Source organism: Rhipicephalus microplus, chromosome X, assembly GCF_043290135.1.
Source record: "Rhipicephalus microplus isolate Deutch F79 chromosome X, USDA_Rmic, whole genome shotgun sequence".
Taxonomy (NCBI): Eukaryota; Metazoa; Arthropoda; class Arachnida; order Ixodida; family Ixodidae; genus Rhipicephalus; species Rhipicephalus microplus.
The window spans coordinates 390696228-390721409 of NC_134710.1; the positions used below are offsets into that span (position 1 = coordinate 390696228).

The 25182-nt window shown below is 44.3% G+C and overlaps 1 protein-coding gene and 1 pseudogene across 5 annotated transcripts in view; both read left to right on the forward strand.

Annotated features, from left to right (window-relative positions):
• LOC142776445 (uncharacterized) overlaps positions 1–20965 on the forward strand; it is a 30863-nt pseudogene extending 9898 nt beyond the window's left edge.
• The window catches only part of LOC119161800 (uncharacterized), a 104781-nt gene that overhangs the window by 30764 nt on the left and 48835 nt on the right, over positions 1–25182 (forward strand). The gene's annotated exons all lie outside the window — the stretch shown is intronic.

The window sequence follows — 25182 nt, forward strand, 5'->3', positions numbered from 1 at the left end:
TCAACAACTGTTTGCTGCTTTGTTTGGTGGTGTGCATTATTGCTTTCCATTATGGCTATTATAAACACCTAAATATCGAGTCATTTCCCACAAACCACAAGACTAACGTTGGAATTGTTATTTTAAAAAAACATGACAAAGGCACTACCAAATGTGTGACCATTTCCCAGTGCAAAGTAGGTAATGGTAGCAGCTTTACTGTTTCTTGTGGCACTGATGGCGGTGCTTTGCCCAGAGGGACTTTTTTCCGATAGCAGTTGTTCAATGACTTTCTAAAAAGAAACTGCTGCCTCAATTTCATATTCTACACAGTCATTACTTACCACTAGAGACACAGTGGTGCATGAGAGGGCATGTAAACAGTGCTGTCCTTTTGCTTCAGATAGTGCTCTCTTAGTTTCTTAGCAAAATGACACCATTTCTCAGCAAGATTTCAGTCGAGTTACTGTAAGGATACAAAATAAACGCTTTTGATTGGGCTTTTTGTGTAGAAATATGTGAAGCCTTACGTTAACAAAGTGAGGTGTTGGGCTACTTGGTTTCTGGAAAAAATTGCGATACAATTGCTGCAGAAAACAAAGTTAGGGAGGAGACAAAAAAAGAAGTGGACAGTACAAGCGCAAACTGTCAACTGAAGTTTATTGAACAAACTTGGAAGAATGAAGGCTTCCTGGAAAGAGAAAAATCAGTTTACGAAGAGAGTGGGAATCTGCGATCTTGCTTCACGGTTTTCAGGTGCAACACCTGGGGTGATTATATTTCCCAGATGTGGTGCTGATTCAAAGTTCTTATCCAAGTATGCTGATTAAAATGCTATTTATGGCTTCTGATTAATTCGTTTTCCCGTGTGCTCAGATTTGGCCGAACGTTAAAGAACCCCAGGTGGTCAAAATTTCCAGAGCCCTCCACTACGGTGTCTCTCATGGTCATATGGTGGTTTTGGGACATTAAACCCATATATCAATCATCAATCAATCAATCATGAATTAGTATTCAATGGGGGTTGGTACAATGGAGCTGGAACTGACGCATGCGCTTCTTTTGTCTGATATGTATCCCAAATTTGGCATGTTGTCTTATTTTTTTATTTGGCCAGAATTGTAGTTTTTTCAAACAGTGAGCTGCACCCGCATTCTCTGCAGTGCATAGAAAGGTTGCCTGTGATGGCTGTCTGATGGCATGCATAGCGATGCTTTTTGAGCCGCACGTTGATATTTTGTTTCCGCAGCAATCGTAGCACAATTTTTTCCAGTCGTGAAGCCTTGCGACATGCGTAGGGGAAATCAAGTGTATTGTAATGGGGCGCTTGTTATAGTGAGCGGTGTTCTATGGTTTTGTAGATGTGTCATAAAGCTCGGCACTTACTCACAGCTCATATTTTTGGTATGGGAACAATGGTGCTAGGCTCCATAGTTTGCAGCGACTTACTAGAGGTTAAATATTCTTATTAGTTTAAAAAGTAGGCTGCATTATAGTTTAATCAGAAAAAGAAACACTGTATTAGTTTGTTGAGGCATACTAGAAGATCCTTCAAAAATTTTTCGGACATCCTTTGACCTTCTGCTTGTCCCATACTAAGGACAGGACAAAACATAAATTCTTTGCAGTGATGATGCCTGTTGCATCAGAAGTGTTTCACTCACACACTTGTTTATTTAGATCTAAAGTTGAAATCACTGCTGGCCTGCAATGGTATGGCCCTCTTCGATTTCTCATGCTGCTTGTTTTACTTGACGATAATTTCCGATGGCAGAGTGGGAGCAAGTTTATTGCAATTACAATATAAATAACAATTTATAGTTACAATTATAAAGGTGGGAGTCAAATGTCACCATGAGAGAGAGTTGGTGTCGCTCTGTGAAGCAGGAAAAGTTGCTCCACCTAAATCTGTGGAGTAGACTTGGACGCGGCATGACATACCCCCTTTCAAGCCCGTAGCCAGCAATATCATTTTTCGAGAATGGGGGGGGGGGCTCACTTGTTTACAAACACCTAATTTCAATTTCATTCTTTGTAAAACACTCCCTACCATTCAAATACGGGGTGGGGCTGCTTGGGCCCCTAACCGCCGTATTCATGGACCGATCTTAAGTTGTGGCGGTAAGGACACTTACGAAAGGACGAGGAAAGTGTAAGTGTAAGAAAACTACAAGGTGCATTTCAGGAACTTCCCTTATCCTGTCATATGGGCACCTTATCAAAGGCGTCCTTAACTCATTAAGTATAGGTCTGGGCGTGAGGGTAGGTGATTGTTTGCTACCAAATCATTACCTAAATCAGTAATAAATTAGCCTTACTGCAAGAATCAAACAACAATAAGAACAAAAGCAGCCAAATGCAAACAGCAGAAGTGTTTGTTTAGGTGCCTGTAGTTTTCGGTGAAATACATATTTTTGGTCTGGCCACTTTGCTGCAACTCTAGTCCACACTGTTTTTTTGTTGTTGTTATTTCGACGTCTTGTATGTTTGCGTTGTATTCGGTTGTGTTATCGGGCTCACTGCAGTGCTTGCTGTTTTCTTTCAAATTTTTTTATATTTCACTTCATTTATTTCATAATTTCAGTAGCATAACAGCTTTTTTTTACGAAGTTGCACGGATTGTGGAACGGTGCACTGAAGTGAACTTCACCGACAAACTAGCTACGTCCTGACAGATTTGTGAACAAGTACCAAGACGGATGCCGTGTGCCTTCAGATAAAAGGAAAAACGTAGAAGCAGCTCACAATAGAATTCAACAAACCACACACTGTAATTATGTGAATGACCAAACAAACAACTAGAAAAGTATTTGCACCACTTCGAGAAGTTTTACCAGTACGATAAGAAGTGTTTTCGACCATAGCAGGTATCCGCTCGACTGAACACTTGTGACATGGTCGGCTACGAGATATCGACTAGGTCGTTACTTCCGTTGGAACGTGCCAACTCCATAAAAGCGCGATGTGATGAGCAGTTGCATGAGACATTGCACATTGAACTCACGACCATGGATATTTTTCTGCAGAAACAGCATAGCGAGCAGATTCTTCACGTCACTTTTTGTACAGCAGGGGCGGCACAAAATGTCCTGTTTGTCATAGGTCTAGAGCAGGTCCCACCCATCGGTCAGGACTCGCCGTTTCAGTGACGTACGCTGTGCCGTTCGATATTGACTAATTGCAGACCACATAATAAACAAGATACGCAAGTTGTCGTCCCCCCCCCCATGTTGTTTCAGAAAGCTTTAAGGTAGGCCATAGGCTACCTTAACTGAACTTTATTTAAATTCGAGGCAAATTCCGCGATAAGTACAAGGTAGGTTCTTGAAACGTGCTAAGTGCGGACTTATGGCTAAGCTTGACTCAAGTCATAAGGATAAGGTTGAGTTAGGCTTGTGAATATGGAGATAAGGCTCTGGTTGTTGGCCTGCTTCCTTCAACAAATTTATCTGCTTGGGGGCACCGGCAGTATTGGTGCGTGTAGTTATAAGTTTTCATAGTAATGACATAGAAAATGTACGGCTTGGAAAATATTACAGCATTGCTTCTGCTACTTGATAGCAACATCTTCAAGTGGGAGAGCTTGATTTTTTGAAAGATGGAACTTCCACCAGCTGCCTTGTTCAAGTGGTGTTTGTTGTTTTTTAATTGCAGATATGCAGGTATTGTTCTATGCCAGGGTAGGAGTTCAGTGGCTGCTTTGATCTAGCTGCCATTATAATTAAACACTGGGAAAACAATGCTATTTTTATCATTATCCTGCAACCTGAACTACCCTGGCACCCTTAGTGTTGTCCCAGCCCAACGTTCGAACTAAGTAGAAAAATGACAGCACACCATATTTATTCACATAATGTGCGCACCCCTAATATTTAGTCAGCTTCACTAAAAAAGATTTATGAAAAAAATGTTTTGCACTTCCTCACCTATCCTTCTGTGCGTTCTCGGCGCACGCATGAAGTGACTTAGGACCTTCTGATACTTTGGACGGGTGTGCCCCTCACCGAACGGGTTAGAGCAGTCCTGCATACAACGGGCTGCAAGTGTGAAGTTTCTTCTTTCAAAGACTTCTCCCGAATGACGGTCCCAAGAATACCATACCCTAACAGTGTGGCTCACCGAAACACCCTCACCTGTTGATTAGTTTTCAGAACTGGTCGAGTTTCTGCCTCCATATATTGCGCCATCTTTTCTGCCGTGAGAAGGCCGAGCAGACTTGCGACACGGCACAGACTATTCTCTGCATTCGAAAAGATTTGATTTTTTTTTCTTTTTTTTTAAAGACACAAACTCAAATAACAATTTACGTTATAGTGAAAGCTCAATGTATAACAATACCTAAAACGACAATATTATCAACAGCAGTGCCTTACTTATAAAGAAATTAAGGTAAATGCACAAGAACACAGGCGTTTAAAAATGATCCCGATGACATCAGACGGACTGCCAACAATTATTCACCAGTGATCGATCTAACTGCACTAAATAAAGAACTTTCCGTGCATTAAGAGACTCAATAAAAGGCTGCTTGCTCGTTTATGTTTGATTCATGGAAAAGGGAACCGCAGGATGTTACTATTGTGAATTGCGCGAGTGGTTAAAAAATTCAATTTTCGCGTGGGTACACGAGACAGGTTGTGCCATCTAGCGGGGCGCAGTTGAAACAAAAGCGTCTGCAATCTCGGAGTTAATGAAGGGAAATTGATCAACGGCCGTTTTTGCTGCTGTGGCTCCCACTGCTTTCGGTCTGCTGCTATTAGCGCAGTAAAGCCGGGCAACGTTGTGCACGGCAACGTGAGACGGACCGGTTGGTGCACTTCTTGAGGCGGGTGGTTTAAAGGGCGCTAACCCGATGCGGACCACTAAAACGTGATTCTATTTCAAAATAGGCCCTTTCTCGGCACAAAAGTAACACTACGAGGTTTCTTGGCCACCATTTCAACAACCAACGTCGATATAATAGTTGACTTTAGTGTCCATTTAATGTCGAGAATGAAGATTCGCTCACACCTCCCTGAACTAAATTCTTAGCTCAGATTTGAAAAATAATAGTCAATTCTACCTTCCTTGGACTTGGGCAGGGTCATGCAGGGCTTAGTGATAATAATAATTGTTAGGGTTGAGGATCTCAAAGGTCAGGCTTATTCAGGCCGCTTGTACCCATTTTTTGGCCACAGCTAAATGTCAGTTCCAATATTCTTAATGCATTGATTATACATCTGAATTATAGAATGGTTTTGCGTGGTCACCTCACATTCATAATCAGGGCTGTACTGTGTTTGCTTGTTGACCAAGGGCAGCAATTGAAGCAGCCTGTACTTAATGCACTGCTAGTATAGACACTGATTACTGGCCGAGTTGCCTTTTTAGTTTAGTTGGCAAGAATCATCTTTGTATTTTGTTCGGCACCAGCGTTTCATTTAACAATAAGTATTTAGCTGAAATTGTCAGCTTGACATTTTTTTTCACTGGCACTTACATTTACATGTGTATGCTGACAGTGGCCTTTTTTGCTTTATCCAGAACTTGATGGCTATTTGAAAAGTGCGGAAGCACTTGTCAAAGAACTGACATATTGCACATCTTGCCGAAGTCGCGGGGAAGCGGAGGAGGAGAAGCGTGGTGCGGCCAAAGAAATGGGCGCAATAGACCGGCCTGCCATGCTGAAACAAATTGTTTCAGCAACGCTGCCAACATCGGCAGATGCGCGTGGACCTCAACGGACCTGCGACCCACACCGCGAGTCACCGGACCTGCGAGTCACCCCAAACCTGCAGGCTGAAAAAGAGCAGGGGCCATGTTTGGCCTCGAGGACAAGCAGCTGTTCACCAGCCTGCCCTGCTGAAGAAGACAGGCCTGTTTATAGCTGCAGCCCTGCGGGCCCAAGCAGGGAACCTGGTTCTGGGACAGCCACGCAGTTGCTGTTCTGTTGAAGTGACCCTGATGTAAGTCTATTTATATAAGGCTTTCATTGTGCACAGGTGTAGTTAAAGTGGAGAAAAAGGCTGTGCTGCAAAGTTGAGGACAAAAAACGAGACTGACACAGCAAAAGTGCATCGAACAACTGAAGGTAATTGAAAGAAATAGCCAAAAAAAAGAGGGTAGAGTAACATACAAGGGAGTGGCTTCTAGAAGCAAACCACGCATGATCCTACTGGTATGCTATCTATGTCGTAATACACATGCTTTTATCAAACTCCTATTTTTTGCTTATCTTATTTGTCATGATCTGTAAACATGCCACTTGTCTATCTGTAAGTGCTATCGAAGGTGTGCGCCAAACTTCCCTTGTATGTTACTCCACCCCCCTTTTTTTGGCTATTTGTTTCAATAAACTTCATTTGTTACATGCATTTTCTCTGTGTCAATCCAGTTTTTCGTCGTTAACTTTGCAGCGCAGCCTTTTCCTGCAGTATGTTCCAACTAGCCTCCACACAAGCTTTTCTAATTAAAGTGGAGACAGTCTCATACACTTATTATGAAGGCCTTCGATAACAGTATTTGTAGCCGCTGATTGATAAAAGATAAAGCCCTGCGATAGCTCTGGTATGAATTAGGTGGATAAAATAATATTTAAGAGGTAAGCATAGTTTTTTGAAAATTAACCTATCTTCTTATCATGCTTGTTAATGTAGGCCTTGTGTGCCGGAGTTTTCAAATGCCACTGTGTAGCTCCAGAAAGTAGTCTATTCGCCGCGAGACCAAGCAGAGTCATCGCCTGGCGACAACTGGCCGAAGCGGTGAAGTGTGGATTGCTCCTTGGGTCGTCTGCTAGCCACGTCGCGTTTCTATGTGTGCGTAGGTCATGCACATTCTTAAAGTGTGGTTTGTTTGGTCATGTCAGCGCGAATGTAACTGTTTCTACGTATGCCTGAAATGACGTACAAAAGCATTTGATCCTGCTCGGCTGCTAATGCATTGTAATAAGATCGGCGAGTGCAACTTTCCAGAGTGCTGTTTATTGTCGTCAGGCCCTCCACATTCAGCAGAATAATTTCAGAATATGTGCCGCTTTCTGTATCAAACATATCGCAAAATGCTCTTGGCATCCTCCCAAACATGAGGACTATTAAATGCTGTGTGAACGCAGCGTTCTATAGCGACTTGGCTGTAAAAAAACAAAAAAAAACGCCACAGGCTCTAGCCCATGCACTTGCGCGCTGTTGGTAGGTGTACAACTACGGCACTGTAGTTTATCGATCATGCAAGGGGGCTTAGTTCTGTCTATCTGGCCCTATAGAAATACAGTCGAACCCCGCTACAACGAAAATGACAGGACGCTGAAAAAATTTCGTTGTAGTGAAATCGAAAAAAATATCGCTGATCTCAGCTAGCTAAACAAAGAAACGTTTATTCTCAAAATTCAGAACATTTCTGCTGCTTCCTATTCTTTTCCAGCAGCGTCGCGTCGTGATTCTCACCAATGCATAGCGAGACCATGGTGAAAAGCACACTGAAACAACGCCTACAACCACTTTCATGAACGAGCCAAACAGTTGCATTAACACGTTAACACCAGCTGCTGTTCGCCATCAAAAGTGTCCGACAACGCCGACATGGAGGCAGGGTATCGTGGAGCGGTGACTTTTGCATTATTCTATGCCATTCTTATCATCCATCACTCGCAACTAGGTGATTTTATTGATAATGCGGAGGAACAGCCACTGAATAGTTATCACACTGGCCAAGTGCGAAGATAATGATAAGTATAGGAATCAGAAAAGGCATCGCCCCGCTGTTGCACTCAGCAGCTGCGAGAAGGACACCATAAACTGAGCGACTGAGCTTCAGCTTCAGACCGTCTGCGGCTCAAAAGCAAGCCAGTGGCAAAACAAAAGCAGGGCAGTCTCATTGCCATCACTATCGAGCAATGGCGGCGCCCATGCTTGCTGAACAGCGGCGGTTTCTGGTGGTGCCAACAAGTGTTTTAGACTTTTTGACGCATTTTAAGGCTGTGAAAATGCATCGAATTGTTAAGGATATGGTTTAATACATAGCAATAAGTATCTGAGCCTGGAATTTCATCGTAAAATTTCGTTGAAGTAGACGATCGAAAAAAAAAATGTTCGTTGTAGCGACAATATTTATGTATCGACTCCTATGGACTGCTGATGGGGAATCGTAAATTTTTCGTTGTAGTGGAAATTTCGCTGAAGCAGTGTTCGTTGTAGCGGGGTTCGACTATAGTACTATCACATACACTGCGACACATTGGTACTTAAACTGTACTTGAAATATAGTTACAGTGGAATCTCGATGATACGAATCTCACGGGGTCACGAAAAATATTCGTATTAGCCGAAATTCGTATCATCGAAACAAATAAAGCTGGCTAAATTAACCAAGAGTCAGACGTGAACTCATCCAGGCACAAGTACGTAAAAAGCATTTATTTACTTGCCTCGGGTGGGCGGCGCACTGGTCAAGAAAAAGAAGAATCTTCCGATTCTTACAAGCCATCCTCCTGTCCAGCAGTGACAAAAACTCTTCAAACAACGCCGCCGTCATCCACGCCTTTTTGTTTGCGCGATAGAAGCACGGCAAACGACTCTCGCGCTTGAAGCACCGGGGCCTTTGGAACTTTACGACTACGGTCAGCTTAAGCTTTTCCGATCCGTCGGCGTTACAGCACAAGTGCACAGTAATACGCTCTTTGCTTTTTTTTCCTCTTCTGAATGCTTCGCCTTTTAAACAGAGGCTCTTTTCGGGTTGCAGGTTAAAAAGAGACCTGCCTCATCAGCATTAAAAACATCACGAGGCTCATACTCTGCAATGAGTGACGGCAGCTTCTCTAACCAGTCGCTGACAACTGCCTCATCAGCTTTCTTCGCTTCACCGCAGACGCTTTTGTAAACGAGAGCGTGCCTAGTCTTAAAGCGCTGCAGCCACCCACCTGAGGCCTGAAATCCGTAGATATGCAGAGCAAGTGCAAACTCGTCGGCTTTCTTCCGAAAAACTTTGCCATCGATATTCACGCCAGCTGCGGTTACCTCTTTAAACCAAGTCTGGAGAGTCTCTTCAAGATTCACGTGCTGAGCGGTCTTCGCTTGCTTTGCGTTGACGTTGAACGAAAGCACGTTTTTCATTATCGTCTCTCGCTGTCCAACAACTGTGCTTAGTGTTGACGTTGCAAGGCCTAGCTCCTTAGCCATCTCCGTCCGCTTTCTCTTAGGATCCTCATCGACCTTTCGAAGGATGTCTAATTTCTCCTTAAAGGAGAGCGCTTTTCGCTTGCGATACATAGCTCGTTGCGACTAGGCAAAATGTCGCAAACAAAGAGAACGCGGCCCGAAGCACAGCACTGCAGCCACTCCGTTCAACGCCACGCAGAGAAAGAGAAAAAGCACAACAGCAACAAAAGCGTCACCGCCCCACTTGACCCGCGCAGTCCGTCGCGTCCTCGCCGCCGCACCCAAAAAGAGAAAGAAAGGAAACCGTGGCCAGCGCCATCTCTAAACCGAAACCGAAATCAAAAGGCGCAAATGGTCTCTGAGGTCTCCGACATTGCGCACGCCGCGCGCCGATGTTGGAGGCCGCCACGCACTGCTGGCAGGCACCGTTGGCAAAATGCCAAACCGGCGGTGCAGCGCGCATTCCGGTGCGCGGCTGAGCGCTGTTCCATTTCGCGGCCGTCAGTGGGGCGGCGTTCATTCGTATCAAACGATGCGGGCAGAAAATCGATTCGTAACAAACATACTCTAGTGCATTGCAAAGTAATGGGGCTCGGCAGGGACCACAGAAAAATTCGTATCATCCAGAAATTCGTATTAGCCGTGATCGTATCATCGAGATTCCACTGCACTGTGCTCAACTGTGTGCTTAAATTTAAGACCGCTTTAAAAAGCCGAGACGTTGAAAATTAATTCAGATTGCATGGCCTATATATAATGTTGCATAATTTTGCTGGAAATTTCATCTTCTTTACATTGTCTTTAGTGTTTATGTGGCATTGTTGGTGACCGACGTAAGGCAGTCGTTATTTGTTGTCTGAAAAAAAAACATGCGTGCATGACAGTGCTACAACAAAGGCCTGGTTAATAGAAGGCCTTTGTTGTAGCACTGTCATGCACGTAATCCATCGATGAAAGCTAGGTTTTTATATTTTTACTGGTGCAAGAACATGTGCGTACGCATGGTAAATGCTGTGTAGCGCAAAGTTCTGTCAGCCACTAAGCTTTTCTGTCTAGACTTGTCGACTGTCTCACATTTCATGGCGAACAGAATGAGAGAGAAAAAAAATCAGGTGTGTAAGGTGCGAATGGTGGTATTGAAGTAATCTCACAGATAGGCGGGCTTTCTAAGATGTTTCTTTCTTTCTCTCTTTTTTGTAGTATGCAGATGACAAAGATGTAGATAAGTACAGCAGTGCATAGTAGGTGGAACACAAGCTAACCACGTACAAACAACACAGCAAAGACATGATTTAGTGCGAAAGCGTGAAGAGTCGCCCAGGGCGAGCATGAAAGGCAGAGTGCGCTTTATTCTCGGGTAATGTTGAACGTTGCATAGGTGTCATGCACCGATTCAGTAGAGAAGAGTGTAACATGAGTTACAATGCCTGAGGCTACGTAAATCTAACTGCGTGTAAGTTAAAGATTATCAAACGAGCACATTCCAAGCTGCATGGCAGAAAGACCCGCATGACATGTGTTCTTTGGCTCAGCAACGTACCACTAGCATTTTTTTGATGGCACCTCGTTTCTCGATTGGTAGATTTTGCGACAAAACTGGGGCAGTTTTATCACAACCACTTTTTTTTTGTGGAAGTCTATTTGTTTTGAATAATCGACCTACAATCGCTGAGGCCAGGTGGCTACCTGAACACGTACATTCATTGTGATTCTTCTTTAAATGAATTTTTTAGGAGCGACAACCATTTTACTAAATATGGGCACACTTTTGGCATATCGCCAAAGGTGGCTCGCTGTGGTGAAAGGAACTTACGCTATCATGCCGTGCTTCGAGATGTATAAGATGTTTATTTTCACTTTCTCTTTGTGTTGCTTCTACGTGGGATTTCAAGCTCATTTGTCATATACCCGTTCGTTATCCAGTGCAGTGATTAGACACAAGCTTGACGACACGAATCAACACACATCAGTGTTTGTGCTTTCATCGTTTCATAAACTTTGTATTGCGACATTCTGAGCCGAACCAAATGATCTGCTAGCGATTGTAGAAAACATTAAAGAGTGAAGGGAAATAAGCAAAAGAGTTATTTTAAACACTAATGTACACCTTAAGTGCCGTTGGACAATGGTGTACGTATTCGCTCGTCTCGATTTACGTTTCACCTATTACTTCGACAGTTGTCCGTAAATTTATTGCTAATGCTTACTGTACGTACGATGTCCATGCATGTTAAAGAGCTCCAGGTGGTCCAATTTTCCAGAGCTAGACTTTCACTACGGTGTCATATTGGGGTTTCGGGGCATAATCTAAAATATTAGTATTAATATTCTTTTTGTCATAAATGTGTGCACTATGGCAGGACTGCACTGCGATTCATGCATGTCTCGTTTTCGTTCCCCCTAGCGTTAGCATCATTAGTCAACCAGTCAGAGCTATATAGCTTGCGTTCTGACCAGTGGATGACGTCTACAAGTGTTCAACAGGAGCAACAGTGCGACATGATGTATATATGCAATAAAGATTTAGTGATGCACTAGAAAATTATTGTTCCCAAAAGTGCTTTGCGTGCGTTGACTGTGCGCCTTGCAGGATCGTACAATATTGGCCTAAGGGCAAGCTATATATACAAGAATAATTAATAAAAGCTGACACTTGTCTGCTGCATGAGTTTGGCCTAATTTTCACTTTTTTATATGTGTCCACAGGTTGTGGAACTGCAGCCGAAGAGCTCAATCTTTGTTGAGACGCGGGCACTGCATGCTGTGCTAAATTCAGCGAAAACACCAACTGCATTGGCCCGGGGGCTCCTCCCTGCGATTTTCATCAGGCATGCCCTCTTGACTTGCTCAATGAAGGGCCAGAAGGCCAAAGGGACGCACAAACCAGTGGCCCAACGGCCTCCTCTTCACGCTGCTGCAATTGATGCCATTTTAGGTAAACATATGTTTCTGCTAATGAATATCGATTATCCGAACTTGCTATGTACTTTAAGGTATAATTTATGCTTGATTGAAGTAATGGCATTTAAACTACATAACCAAGAATTTTTCGTTGTAGGGGGTTTGACCATATGCACATATTCAAAGTATAGTGCCAGAACCAATCATTAATTTGTTTTATTCAGGCCTTGTATTCATTATTAGAGGCTATTGCAATAAATTAAATAGAACTTATTTGCGGGGCTTATCTAATGAGTTTGTGTACACATCATGGTACATGTTAATCTGATTTTGTATTTACAGCGTACACGAAAAGCACAGCCAGAGGGAAAGGGTGGGAGTGCTCAGAAAAACTCCTGGTGCCTTCAATGGCCACCAAGCTTGCTGAGCTGAGAGCAGAAGAAAAAAAAATGCGGTCCTCCAATAAAACTAGTCGTTTTTACAGCAATATGTGTTTGTGAGTTTTGTAAGTATAAAAAGAGGAACGTGCCTGTGCATGCGTAGTGCTGCCATATGTGCATCGCCATGCAGCCCTCGGGATCAATGCACACATAAGCCATTCAACTTAGCTTTATTGTGCTAATTATTAAATCCTGCCTGCTACTGTCCCTGCAGTGCTTGCCTCTGTTCAAATGCTGTGGCTGTTGTGTAACATCTTACACTCACCTGATATTTTAGCGAATTCACCTGCTGTACAGGCAGATGTGTGTTTGTATATATATATATATTATACAGCTGGCTCGATCATACCTGCAGCATTATGATTTGTGTGTGCACGTACGTCACACAATTGTACTGTTGTGTTCCCCAGCTTTCTAGAGCGTCAAATCTGGAGTAGATACTCTGGCCATACATCTACCTTTGTTATATACACCAAATAATAGACTAATTAAACTTGATCCTTCATCAATCTTCATGTAAACCGTCGACACCAAAGTTTATAACGTGAGCAAATGGATATATAGGCTGAATTCACTGGGAACCATTGGGGGCACCATCAATTATCAGGCAGTAATAATTATAGCTGTAGAATGATCCGTGAAACTGTTTAATTATGGCATCCACAAGCTGAATTCATATGTGTATGGAAATCGTCTATATATGGCTATATATAGAAGTGTTTATATAAAGCCTGATATACATTCCATACAAATAGGCGGACATCAGGATGGGCATATCTGGCCATATATAGTGAGCATTCATATATGGCTTGATATGCCGAATTCCTGATGTGGCCATATATGGCAATATTTATATATGTCCATATATAGGATTTTTGTAAGGGATTAATTACAACGCTTTAAAGCTGCAAATCGCTCGAGATTGCTGTGACTCGGCCAAACGCGTTTTGAATCGCCCAAAAACCAAGTGGCACGCTCTGCTCTACTGACGTTATCGTTTTCAGCTGATCTGGTTAACTGTGGAACGCGCAGCACAGACGGCCGGTACCGGATCGGCAGCGGGATTTACGCGTATGTGGTCTCACGCCACATCGTGACGTAGGCGCCGCAAAAGTGGAGCTTAGCTCGCAGCGCTCGAAGTAAGAGTTGAGGGCAGTTGAGGGTGATGGGCGCAGTGTAGGAGGAGGGTACTTTTTTAGTACTCGTAGCTCCGTTAATAATGAGTGTTTTTATTCAACTGTGGTGCCAATCATTTCCTCCAAAATGGGTCTAATCAAAAACGGAATGTGAAAAAACCGTTTCAGGGACCCTTTAAATGTGTCTTTTAGATGCGAAGCAGTTCTTTGACTAGTCTGTGTTAGAGCCGGTTCACGCTGGCGGCAACCATGCCTCGCCGTTTGACGTTCTCAGGCAGCCACGCGCGGCTGTTTACTTCGTCCGCGTCTGCCATTTTTTGCCGCTCGAAGAATGGGTCCGAGAGTTGCTGGAGAGTGGTGTAGCCAATCAGCGACATGGCTGAGCCACGGCATCTGCTTTTGCCTTTCGGCATCGGCTGCGTCTCGCACGGAACACTTCAAGGCGCTCACTTCTTGCTAGTAAGTAATCAGAAACAAAACAGAGTGGCTGATTACTTACTTGCCGGCGCCTTAAGATTTCGAGCCCTGCTGTTGCTTATAGGTTGATGTCAAGGGTGAACATACTGCCTCTCCCGACATCGTCACGCCTTAAACAAATAAATTGTCAAGGGAATGCCTTCGAAATTCGGGTTCAAAGAGGTTTTGCTCAACAGCCTCGGTTGTTGTGCTGGAGGAAGGCCGGACATTAGTTAGTCAACTTGGCTTGTAGAACCTTTTGAAAGCTGTGTTTTCATTTTTTGATTGCCGTTTTTCACTTTTTCTTCAAAACTGTGACCCTATTACCTACCTTTCTTAGATATTTAGTAGTTGAGCGTAAGTTTTGTTGAAGCTTCGTTGGATTTCTATAGTTCTCTTTTTTTGTTGTTCAACCGAGTTCGCCAATTTTTCGTTCGTTTCTTGCACGGTGGGCAAACATCTTTCAGGAACAGCCCAAAAGTGCTTCGTCATACGCCCGGGATCTTCAAGGCTGGTGTTGCCATTGAAATCGAAGGGAATAAGATGATAGCCCGTACTTATCTTCAGATAATTGACACAACTGAGAAAAGTTGATATCATTTGCAAGCTCGTGAGTTTCATTACCATCACCTTCATCAGCTTACTACGACCACTGCAGGACAAAGGCCTCTCCCATGTTCTGCCACTTAACCCGGTCCTGTGCTTGCTGCAGCCAATTTATACCCGTAAACTTCTTAATCTCATCTGCCCACCTAACCTGTCTCCCCCTAGCCCGCTCACCTTCTCTGGGAATCCAGTTAGTTATCCTTAACGACCAGCGGTTATCGTGCCTACGCACTACATACCCGGCCTATGTCCATTTCTTCTTCTTGATTTCAGCTCTGATATCCTTAACCCCCGTTTGTTCCCTAATCCACTCTACTCTCTTCTTGAGTCTTAAGGTTACGCCTACCATTTTCCTTTCCATTTCTCGCTCCGTCGTCCTCAATTTAAGCGGAACCCTTTTTGTAAGTCTCCATGTTTCTGCTCCACAGCTAAGCACCGGCAAGACGCAGCTGTTATATACCTTCTTCTAGAGGGATAGTGGCATCTACGTGTCATGATTTGAGAGTGCTTGCCAAATGTGCTCCACCCCATTCTTATTTTTCTAGTTACTTTAATCTCGTAGTTCGGCTTCGCAGTTATTACCTGCCTTAAGTAGACATAGTCTTTTACAACTTCAAGTGCACTGTTACCTATCTCGAAGCGCTGCTCTTTTCCGAGGGTGTTATACATTACTTTCGTTTTCTGCAGATTCATTTTAAGGCCCACTTTTCTGCTCTCCTTGTCTAGCTCCGTAATGATGAGTTGCAATTCGTCCCCTGAGTTACTCAGCAATGCAATGTCATCGGTGAAGCGCAGGTTACTAAGGTACTCTCCATTAACTCTTATCCCTAACATTTCCCATTCTAGGCTTCTGAAAACCTCCTGTAAGCACGTGGTAAATAGCATTCAGGAGATTGTGTCCCCCTGCCTTACACCCTTCTTGATTGGTATTCTGTTGCTTTCTTTATGAAGCACTATGGTAGCAGTTGATCCCCTGTAGATTTCTTCCAATGTGTTTATATATACTTCATCGACGCCCTGATTCCACAGTGTCAGCATGACAGCTGATATTTCTACTGAATTAAATGCCTTCTCGTAATCTATGAAGGCTATGTATAGTGGTTCGTTATATTCTGAGCATTTCTCTATTACCTGATTGGTAGTATGAATGTGGTCAATTGTTGAGTAGCCTGTTCGAAATCCTGCTTGTTCCTTTGCTTGATTGAATTCTAATGTTTTCTTTACTCTGTTAGCAATTACCTTTGTAAATAGCTTGTATACTAGAGAGAGCAAGCTGATCGGCCTGTAAATCTTCAAGTCCTTGTTATCTCCTTTCTTATGTATTAAGATGATGTTAGCATTCTTCCAAGACTCTGGTACTCTTCCCGTCAGGAGACACCTCGTAAACAGGGTGGCTAGTTTTTCTAACACAATCTGTCCTCCATCATTCAGCAGATCTGATGTTACCTGATCCTCACCAGCAGCTTTACCTCTTTGTATGCTCTCCAAAGCTTTTCTGACTTCTTCTATCATTACTGGTGGGGTGTCATCTGGGTTACTGCTAATTCTTATAGTATTAATGTCGTGATTGTCCCGGCTACTGTACAGATCTCTGTAAAACTCCTCCGCTATTTTAACTATCCTATCCATATTGGCAGTTATTTTGCCTTCTTTGTCTCTTAGTGCATACATCCGATTTTTGCCTATCCTAAGTTTCCTCTTCACTGCTTTGACGCTTCCTCCATTTTTCAGAGCGTGTTCAATTCTCTCCATGTTATACCTTCTTACATCGGATACCTTACGCCTATTAATCAACTTCGAAAGCTCTGCCAGTTCTATTTTGTTTGTTGTACTTGAGACTTTCATGATTTGACGCTTCTTAATGAGATTCTTCGTTTCCTGGGAAAGCTTGCCAGTGTCCTGTCTAACTACCCTGCCTCCAACTTCCACTGCACACTCCGTAATGATACTCGTCAGATTATCACTCATTGTATCTATGCTATGGTTGGTTTCCTCACTAAGAGCCGAGTACCTGTTCTGAAGCGAGACTCTGAATTCCTGTGCTTTCCCTCTCAGTGCTAGCTTATTGATTGGCTTCTTGCGTATCAGTTTCTGTCGTTCCTTCCTCAAATCTAGGCGAATTCGAGACCGTACCATTCTATGGTCACTGCATCGTAACTTGCCAACCGCTTCCACATCCTGCACGATGCCTGGATGTGCACTCATTATAAAGTCTATTTCGTTCTTATTTTCGCCATTAAGACTCCTCCATGTCCACTTGCGATTTCTTCGTTTTCGGTAGAAAGTATTCAAAATTCGTAAATTATTGCGTTCTGCGAATTCTACCAGTAGCTCTCTTCTGGCGTTTCTAGTACCGATGCCATAATCTCCTACTGCCTGGTCTCCAGCCTCCTTCTTCCTTACCTTTGCATTAAAGTCTCCCATCAGTATTGTATAGCGTGTTTTTACCTTACTCATTGCCGATTCCACGTCTTCATAGCAGTTTTCAACTGAAGCGTCATCATGGCTGGATGTAGGCGCGTAAGCCTGTACCACCTTCATCTTGTATCTCTTATTCAGTTTAATTACGATACCTACCACCCTTTCATTAATGCTATAGTATTCCTCTATGTTGCCAGCTATATTTCTGTGAATTAGGAACCCCACTTTCAGTTCTCTTCTGTCAGCCAAGCCCCGATAGCAAAGGACGTGCCCATTCTGTAGCACCGTATAGGCCTCATCTGTCCTCCTAACCTCACTGAGCACTATTATATCCCATTTGACACCCTCTAGCTCGTCTAATAGTACAGCTAGACTTCCCTCACTAGATAAAGGTTCTAGTGTTAAACGTTGCCAAGTTCAGGTTCCAATGGCGGCCTGTCCGGATCCAGAGATTCTTAGCACCCTCTGCTGCGTTGCAGATCGGACCGCCACCGTGGTCAGGTGCTTCGCAACTGCTGGGGACTGAGGGCCGTGAATTATTTGACGTATGCATGTGGGAGGTAGTGGCCAGATACTGCACCAAGGTGGCCAATCCTTCTCTGGTGAGGGAGTGTGTTCCCGGCGGTGGTTACCGGTGAGGCCGCACGCCAGGCCTCGTAATGCAGTTCCTTCACTGCGCGGATTTTTTTTTATCCGGTTGGTAACTGCGCGGCACCGGGATTTGAGCCACGGACCTTTTGCATGCGAGGCGGATGCTCTAATCACTACCCCATCGCTGCTCCCACCAAACCATACCCAATTACGCAACATTCACGCGATCCCCCCCCCCCTCAACTCTGTGACGCATTTATTTGAGGTTTCCCCCGCAGGGAGATGCAGCCGCCCTTTTTTTTATAGTTTCCACGTTTGCTATATCTGCCACATGATATTGAGTAGGTGTCCGTGCGCCCTCTTTAAGAGGCTGATGGCTCCGCCTTTCATGAGCACTTTTGAATATGTCCCCGTTTATCCAGATAACTTTGTCACTTTTTGCTCTATGTAATGGGCACGATAGAAAGATCAAAACACGCGAACGGTCTTGTTGTCTTTATTCATCACGCTGTTTTCACAATATTGAACCCGAAGCACTTTACCTGATCTGCAGTTCTATTTTTCTTATTATCCTCTGCAAGCCTCCTGGTTAAGTTATTTCACATGGATACATCACTCGAGCAAAGACACCCACAAAGCTTAAACTTGGCATGTGTTTATGAGCACTAAAAACAAAAACTTTGTTTGCTTCACAGAGCAGCAATCAATAAGGGCTTTATTCGCGTGCATGCTTAGCCTTCACGAAGACAGAGTTTCATTTCTCCCAGTACTCAGAATATAGTAATCGCGCGTTACAAAAATGTTATACCTTTCAGTCGGTACAGCAGAACACCGAGACTCTTAAATAGTAAAATAATGTAATAGCCAGAGTTATCGTTTTTACACACTTTCTAGGTTGAAACGCGCGATTACTAAATATTGCCGTTAATCAGCCGGGGTAATCTGACATATACAGAGCCTTACCAAACTCCCTAGATTTAACAAGAAGGACGCCAAATTCCTGAAGCTGCTAGAAAATTCCTAGGTTTTGGGATAGATCGTAAGGTTGGCGTCACTGTTGTGTTTACAAAACAATGTTCGACTGCTTAGAGTAGGATCTACTCCTCTGTGGAGAGCAGTATGCTGTCATAGCACCCTTCAGCGCCGGCAGGCAAGGGGGCACTAACTCTGCCTGTGTTTAGAAAATGTGGTGAGCGATTAAGGTACTTATAATTCTACTATAGGAGGGCATAAAGCCGTCCCGGGGGGCCTGACACTTGATGAGGCCATATCTTCGCCCAATACGACAGCTTGAGAACGAATAACAACAGTGCCTCACGTGTTTAAAATCGCTCGGATTTATCTCGAATAGCCTCAGAAAACATTCACCTGAACACGCGTGTTCGGCATCGAAATTTCGCAAAATTTGAATTTTTCTGTTGTGTACAGTGGTCCATGTCAACTTACATCATGTCCCACAAAAGTCCTTTTTTTGTTGGTGTTGAGAAAATTCAATAAAGCTGTCATAAGTAATGTTCTACTCTGCATTTTTTTACATTGTGCCTAAAAACACACTAGAATGCTTGCAACACATTCTCCTTTCGCAAGCGTGATTGTGCAGCGTAAATTTTTACTGCCTTCACAAGTTTTGGAGGTTAATTCTGGGAGTTATTTCCGGGGGTAAAAAAAAATAAAAGATGATGGATACATTCGCCAAAAGTCGACAAATGTATAGAAATCAAATGATGGCAGAATTGATGACACATAGATTCTCATACAGACAAACACGCACACACAACAAATGCAGAATACAACATCACTCGAACAGTCTGCACGCGTTACTCGACTGCAGTTTGACATAATTGTGTGGCAGGTCGGGCTAGTTGGTATGACATGACGATAGTTATAGCGCAAGAACAATACGACAACGCAGAGAGAAGGAGGACACGAAAAAGCAGGGTGCATAACTATCGTCATGCCATAGCAACTAGCCAAAGCTGCCACACTTCGAAGTTTCACTTTGACAATCCGGTATATATAGGCACGACTTCTTGGCCGGCCGTGTAGTACCGGTAGGAGAGCTCTTTTTTTTTTTTTTTTTTTTTGCATCGACTTACAACAACGATTAAAGTTACAAACGTAAACATGAGATGGGCTGCAGGCCGCTGTGTGTCCCACTGACGTTTTATATATAAATCTACCCGATCCCACCTTTTTGATTATCCAATAATTACTTAGCACACCGGACTCCTGGCCCCACACGTGTTAGCACTGCTGATGCACAAGTCCATAAAATATACCTAAGTACACACAAACCATGGCAGCTCAATGATTTTCATTGAGCGACCATGCACTAACACAGTAGCAACGTGTATTCGTGACATCAGGCGTAGAAGAGCGGTGCACGCCTGCATACAAGCTGCTTACTAACGGGGTACTAGGCCTTTTCGAGGAGCACGGCTATGAAACACAGCTGGCGATCACAGAATACATATTGTGCGCGAATTTCGTCGTCATTTCAGACACAAATGGACACGTGACCGCTATCTTACGGGGACGGGGCGGTGTATGCATACTTCCAACGAAAAACCACCGTCCGGGTTTTCTTCGTTCTCACCGGCAGCCGCTTATTGATTCCGTCTGCCTCTTATCGGCTCCGTACTACATGTTTGAGAACAGTTGGTGCATGAGGCAGGCAATGAGGGCAGCACTATACTCCAGCAGACATCGTTTTCTGTGGAACAAAATGTATGCCATGCTTCTTTCACCTGCTCCGGTGACACACTCCCACTGGTCAATGGCGGCGGCGGCTCGGTGCCGACTACATAGTGAAGCGTTTTGCTTATCGCTTCTCCAGGAAGCAACCACGGACGATGAGACCAGATTGATTTTGTTAGCACTGGTAGATCTTCGCATTTCGGCACGGAAGCGAGATATGCGCGACGTGCAGGTTCGGAGGCGCTCGGTAGCGCATGGACGTTCGATGATGTAGAAAACACGTGACATCCATCCGCCCAACCAGACACACAGATCCCGAGCTTCTTGCACTATCTGTCTCCAGGGCCACCGCTCAGCAGAAGGCAACAATTTGCGAAAATATGCGGGACAACTTTCCACGGCAGGTTTTCTTTTTTTTTTTTTTTTTGAAGCCCCCTCTCAACCTCCTCCTTTTTTTTCGTTCACAGAAAGCTCTCATCGCTCGTTGTGCTTATGCTGCCCCCAGTTCCAGTAAAAGTGCGTTGACTCGAGGTCAGTCATGAGGCACGACCATGACAAAAAAAAAAAAAACATCTGTGGTCCTCGCGTACCTTCAGGATTCACTGAGAGCGTCACTATATCACTAAAAAGAGGTGTGGGGGTGGGGGGGGGGGGGGGGTATGGGGCAAAAGCCGCCGAAGCAGCTGCACCTTGCAGTCACATGATAATAAACTCGGAAACGCAGCTTAAAAATCACGTGATAGAAAACTCTCTACGTGGTAATACTGGATTTTGAACTCCTTTTACTACGTGCATCAAAGGTAGTGGTAAAACTATGTCATGTACCATCTTTTACTCCAACACCAGGTAGTAATTTTAAACGCGAGAGAGTTTTCAGAGGTCATGAGCCGCAAAAACCCCAAACTTGGATACTTTCAGCTTACAGTGTAGGGCTGGTTTTAGTGGGCTGCGAGAGAGGGCGCCACCACCACGCCGAGTGAGACCAGTGCTCCTACCCAACGCGTATCGCCACGGCCGAGACGAGCTGGAAGCCGATAAAGCGCTGCCGAAAGTGACGCATGTTTGTCGCACACTGAGAATGTGAATCTGCCCAACATAGAAGTGTGGGAGCTTCGGCTAGTTGGTATGGCATGACGATAGTTATAGCGCGAGAACAAAACGACGACACAGAGACAAGTCCTTCGTGTCCTTCTTGTCTCTGTGTCGTCGTTTTGTTCTCGCACTATATCGTCCTGGCCATCAAGGTTCTACTCGTGCAGGGGACACTCTACATGCTTACACAAACATCATTGACGCTTCGGTAAATGGAGCTCGGGGAACACAGAGATCGGGAATCCCTGGGTGTCCGTGTGACGACTTCCTCGGATTTCACAGCTGTGGAGCCGCCCTGTTTTTTTTTTTGTTTTTTTTTGGCGGGGTGGGTGGGGTGGGGGTAAAGGAGCGTAAAGATGAGCGAGTAAATTTAGTTCAGTCACGCTAAACAGTGCGAAGTAGCCGGAACACACGCAAAAATAAAATAACAGTGACAAAAAAAAAACGTCAGTCAGAGCTAAAGCGCACAGCGTGACTCGTGGCGAGAATCCATTTCGTGGGCAGATTGCGTTTTTAGCACTTGTAATAGTGGCGTTGGATCGGCGTCGTGCATCTATACGGCGATGCAGAGCGTAATATCAACAGTATGTTTCCCTCAGCGCCTTTCATTCGCCGACAATCAGCTCAAAACGATGCACTGTTGTGTGAATTTGCAGATGCGTCGCGTAATCATACTGTCACCGCGATAGTGTTACGACTTCTGGATCGATCTCGCGGCCAATAAGCTACTGTAGCAAGTTGCGGTTACCTATTAGCAAACAAATATTGTCCAAAGTTATTAACATATAGCACTATCACTGTGCGGCGGCTGGCATGCCTGCGTTCTCAAGCTTAAGGCCAATAAATTGGGTGTTGCCTTTATGCGACGCATAGAAGCTTCTAATTAACTAATCGTCAACTCTATCCTTGCTGCCAGGCGTACGCGTGGAGGCAATGTATTGATTCCTAACAATAGCACAGGATATAGAGTTCACAATTCTATTCTTTGTCTTTAGAAAACGTGTTTCACGATTTTGAGTACTTGGTACTCAACTATGGGAGAGCACTGAGCCGTCCCGAATAATAGGTGAACTGTATTTACAATAGCAGTTCACCTGTTTAGAAAAAGTTTATTCTCTCATGGGACGCAACAAAGCTTAAGGGAGCAAAGCGAACAGAACTGTTTAAAATAATCGTACCTTTCAGGCTACGCTGTCCTTGTGTCATGCCCATAAGCCTCCGTTGTTGGTATAGTGAGGTTAAACATTTCGGATATTTTGTCGGATTCACTTATATTGTAATCTGTCCTGTAAAAACATATTTCAAAATAATATATATAATACAATTTATCTTTTAATCAAACTACTACAATTTACTTGTAATGTTAAAACTGGCTTCGTAAGACATTTCAAGTTTTAACAGCTAGGTACGGCAGATTCTATGAGGACGAGGAATCCAGTTCAATATTTGGGAGAGGCTATACCGAAAAAACGAGTGAATACCCGTCACAAAGCAAGCCCATAAGAAGGGTAGACATTGAGTTTTACGATTCTTGAAAATTATGGCATAGAGGAGGAGGAGGAAAGAACTTTATTCAGAGTCCGGCGAATAGATGGGATGGGCGATTGGCCCCGCCTAGGTTACGGCCAGGAGTTTTTGAATCCTGGCGGCTTCCTAGGCCCGCTGGACGGCCCACATTTGGTCTTCGAGGACGGAACTGAGCATTGCGGCTTCCCAGCGCGCGCGAAGGCTGTCAGCAGAGGCCGCATACTTGTTATGAGTACTAATTCCTCTACATTCCCATAACATATGCTCCAGAGTGGCTCTGGAGTCGCAACGCTTGCACCTGTTCGTTTTGTATATATGAGGATATATAATGTGCGATAGTGCAGGATTCGGATATGTCCTAGTTTGTAACTGCCGCCATTCGACAGACTGTCTTTTTGTTAATTTTGGGTTAGGGGGCGGGAATATGCCCCTCTGTAATCTATAATGTTTTGTAATTTCATTGTATCATGTCATTCTGTCTTCCCACTCCCACTCGTCTGCCACGCCGTAATCACCGGAGGAGGTTGGGGCGGCACTTGAGAGGGCAGCTCGGTCGGTGAGCCCTCGAGCTGCGTCATGTACAGCCCCGTTGTTGCTGTCCCCCGCGATTTCATGAGCAGGTGTCCATATAATATATGTATTTCTGGGGCATGTTCGACACCCTCCTTTGAGAATACGTAGAGCCTCCGGGGAGATGCGGCCGTTGGCAAAGTTTCTCACTGCCGTTTGAGAGTCACTGACTATCACGGTTGCGTTTGTCTGAGCTACAGCGAGCGCTATGGCTACCTCTTCCGCTGTCTCGGTACTTGTGGTGCGTATCGTTGCGCATGTCGTACAGCGTTTGTTGCTATCGATTACGGCTGCGGTAAACCCCCGTTTGCGCTTGTATCGAGCAGCGTCTACGAAAACTGCGTCCTTGTCATTACCGAACTTTTTTGTATTTGTTTTGCTGTTGTCTCTCATCTAGCTTTATTGTGTTTGGGGTGCATGTTTTTTGGCAAGGTTGGTATCATCATTGTTTCCCTGGTCTCTTTTGGAATGTCTACCTTAACGCCGTGTTGCGTGTGATACGTTATGCCTAGTCGCTCTAGAATATGTCTTCCTGCTCGTGTCTTAGAGAGACGTTCATATTGCGCCGTACGCTGCGCCTCAATAAGCTCATCTATTGTATTGTGCAGGCCTAGCTGTAACAGTTTGTCGGTGCTTGTGCTAATCGGTAGCCCTATAGCTAGTTTGAATATTTTTCGAATGAGACAGTCTAGCTTGATCTTTTCCGCGACTTGCCATTTTAAGTATGGCGCTACATATACTATTCTACTTATTACGAACGCCTCTATCAACCTTATCGTGTTTTCCTTCCTCATGCCACTGTGCTTAGTTGCTATCTTTTTTATGAGTCTCATTATTTGGGCTACCTTTGCATCCAGTCGCCTGAGGATTTCTCCATTGTTGCCCTTGGCTTCGATGAGCAGACCCAGTACCCTGATCCTGTCGACAATGGGTATGGTTTTTCCATCGGCTGTTCTTAACTGTATTTCTTCTCTATGAGCAAGACCTTGCAGGCAGTTGCCTGGTTTGCGACCTCTACGAGTAGGTCTGTACAGCAACAGCTCTGATTATTCCGCAGAGCAGGCTAGCCCAGTACCTTCCAGATACCGCTCGACCGTTTCGACTGCTGTTTGAAGCGTTTCCTCTATTTCGCCATCACTACCACTTCTCACCCATAGGGTGATGTCGTCTGCATATATAGTATGATTCAGTCCTTCGATTGCTTGGAGTTTGGTTGGCAGTCCAATTAGAGCCAGATTGAATAACATAGGTGATAATACCGAGCCTTGCGGTGTACCTGCACTGCCCATCTCAATTTCCTCTGAAACTAGGTCCCCTATCATGATCTTTGCCTTCCTTCCCATCAGGAAATTACGCATGTAATTGTACGTCCGTTGTCCCAGATCTAGATCGTTTACCCTTTTTAGCACTGCTGCATGGGTTACATTATCAAAGGCCTTCTTGAGGTCTAACCCTAGAATGACCTTTGTCGTTGTTCCCGGATTATCTATAATCTGATGTTTTAACTGTAACATTGCGTCTTGTGTTGAGAGGTTCCTCCTGAACCCTATCATTGTGGGTGGAAGCGCATCCCGGTCCTCGAGATAGGTAGTTATCCTCTTCAGAATCACGTGCTCCATGAGTTTCCCCACGCAA